The 2,644-nt window shown below is 37.1% G+C and overlaps 1 long non-coding RNA gene across 1 annotated transcript; it reads left to right on the top strand.

Moving 5' to 3' along the window:
- The first annotated feature begins 210 nt into the window (after positions 1-210).
- On the top strand, positions 211-2,308 carry LOC141397808 (uncharacterized). The gene is made up of 2 exons (XR_012411515.1): positions 211-412; positions 480-2,308. It is a non-coding gene; the product is annotated as an uncharacterized lncRNA (long non-coding RNA).
- The last annotated feature ends 336 nt before the right edge of the window (positions 2,309-2,644 follow it).

The following is a 2,644-nucleotide window of genomic DNA, read 5'->3' as shown; positions in this document are numbered from 1 at the left end:
GCCCGAAATAATTATAATTCTGCAAATTCTTATTGTTCTCTGCATTATCTTGATAAAATGAGAAGGAATTTCAAAAATTGTTATGTAAACCTACCATAAGCCCGACGACGTAAACCGCGACGTAAGATACGTGGTAGTTATACGCCGTCGCCGATAGTATTAAAAACTATCGATATCATCGTTCCATCTCTTTTCCCAATTTCCACGAATAAGGACAGCCGACTGCACATTGACTGCAGCCAACTTTACCGGTCTTTAATGCAAAAATCTCGTGCCGAAAGCAACAAGTCGTGGAATTTGAACAATTTGCGCATTGCAAATTGACTTTGCATCAAAATTAATTATATGCAGTTTAAGAAAGTTTTTTTAGTGTCACCACGCACAGTACTGGCAAACAGCGAAATATAAAAGGGTAAGAAAGCAAATACGGACAAAACGAAAAATAAAAGAAAGTGATGTTAATTTTTTGCCGTTTTCAGTCCTGCATTTGGAGGGAACAAAACCGCGTGGCGAACACGTTTGCTGATGTGATATAACATCAGTACAGCCTAACCACATATTCAAGATCACCGTCCCTCCATTTGCTGTTGAATTTGCAGTGCGAATCTCATTGTTTATATTTGGACACCCCCCACATTTGACATCGTGTGTACCAAATTATCATTTTGTGTGAAAACCAATGCGACAAATTTTATGAAACTTCCACGAAGGGCAACCACCACCAAGCCCGACATCACACCACATAGGTGTCATGTGTTTTTCCCTCAATGTTTCCAAGGCACAAATCAGCATTAAAATTTGATCGAGGTTACAACCACTGCCACCTGTGTTGTCCTCTGGATTAAAACTTTGACAAGCCAACTTTTTGCACGTATGGAGTAATCCACTATAAAATTGTATGACGCAATTTATCATCGGTTAATGAATTTGTCATCCATCACACACATCTACACGGAACAAGGGGCAAATATATTTCTACACGCCCAGTAGAAACTGCATCACCACCAGCTCATGGCAGAATTTGAAGCCTTGTTTTTTATTGTATGCAAGGCAATCTAAGTGTGTTCATATACCATCCCAGAACCAGAAGATTATTCACCACCAGAAAAGACAAATTTACTAGCCGATAGATAACCCACCCAATACCCAACCGTCTTATCACTAAAGTCATCTTTAGCAGCATACCACTACAACAAACAGCCAGCCAGTAACCACCAAAAGGCAGAGGCAACAAGTGACTTCAATACGGACTCAGTACAGTACGACGTCAGTAAGGTCAAGTCAAGGTGAAAAGTGAGTAGATAATTAGAGAAACTCGGGGCATATGTCTCACGAGGCACTTAATCCATAAGTGTTTCTTGGGCAAGAAGCCCGATATATGGTGTATGTTACCAAACATTTTTCACCTCGTGCTTCTAAATTAAGTACTGTTTTTTTTACCATTTTTGATATATATATTGTTTTTCGAATATTGTTGAATTAATCAAGCTTTATGGACAGACCAACCATATTTTTAATATTCTGGATTATACATAGACTATAAGTATATATAGATATACACATATATTCTATATGTGCGAGTGGATTGTCTTATAGTTCTATATATGATCACACATACTCTGAGAAAAAGGCACCTGAGTTAAGGGTCCCGCCAAAATTATTCCACCCTTATATCACGTCACGTGGACTAATTATTTACTTTTACCCATGTGTGTGAGTGCACACAATTACACCCACACACATACATACTTATATATGAATGCACACCTACATTATAGGTGTAGTTGAACATACACTCACATAGAGGGAATACATGTGTACAATCTATTTTGCATATTGAATTATATCCAACTAAAGTCATTCTTTTTAAACCATATGCATACCATATACATACGTACATATAGTACGTGATTAAATATTAAGACATAATTTAAGATTATCCATACATATTTCGACCATACTTAAACCATTATTATTCTTTATTATTCTTTTTGATACCCCCATTTATTATCTTTTCATTCTTATTCAAAACACTATGTCCTATGGACATACCCATAGACTATCCGAGCTCGAATAGGTTTTAGGGTACAATATTTATTCTTATACCGTGCACAGTGGCACTAATAAATGGGTTTATCAAGAAAACAAATCTTTTCTTGAAATTTTCTGAATTTGTTTGAATTTAAGTCATCCTGGTCATGAGTACACATGACCTTTATAATTATTTAGATTTAATTTGAACCTAAGTAGGTCATAAGTGTTGAATAATTGTTATGCATACCACAATTAGTAATAAATTGATGAAATCTGAATTTTAGATTTTGATTAAGATGTGGTAGAGATAAATACAGGTAAGGTAAAAGTACTAAGGCAGTCGAGGGTCAATTTTTGGGGGTCCTCATAATCGAGAGGCCCATATGGGGGTTCATATAGAACCCATGGGAGGGCACAGGGGTATCCATCTCCACCTACGGGTACCACAGCAACTACAACAACAACAATTGAACGTATTAATCTGCTTTTGCTTCTATGGATGAGCTGACGTGTCATATCGCATTTTTTTGTACCTGGCCAAGTATGCCCCTCTACCAAAGGGTGAAGCCGGAATAAAATCCACTGATACCATTGCCATCTGGGTACAACA

The sequence above is a fragment of the Musca autumnalis genome, unplaced genomic scaffold, assembly GCF_047663935.1.
Source record: "Musca autumnalis isolate F117 unplaced genomic scaffold, ASM4766393v1 scaffold_3, whole genome shotgun sequence".
In the NCBI taxonomy this organism is placed as follows: domain Eukaryota; kingdom Metazoa; phylum Arthropoda; class Insecta; order Diptera; family Muscidae; genus Musca; species Musca autumnalis.
This window is presented reverse-complemented; position numbering and strand designations above follow the sequence as displayed.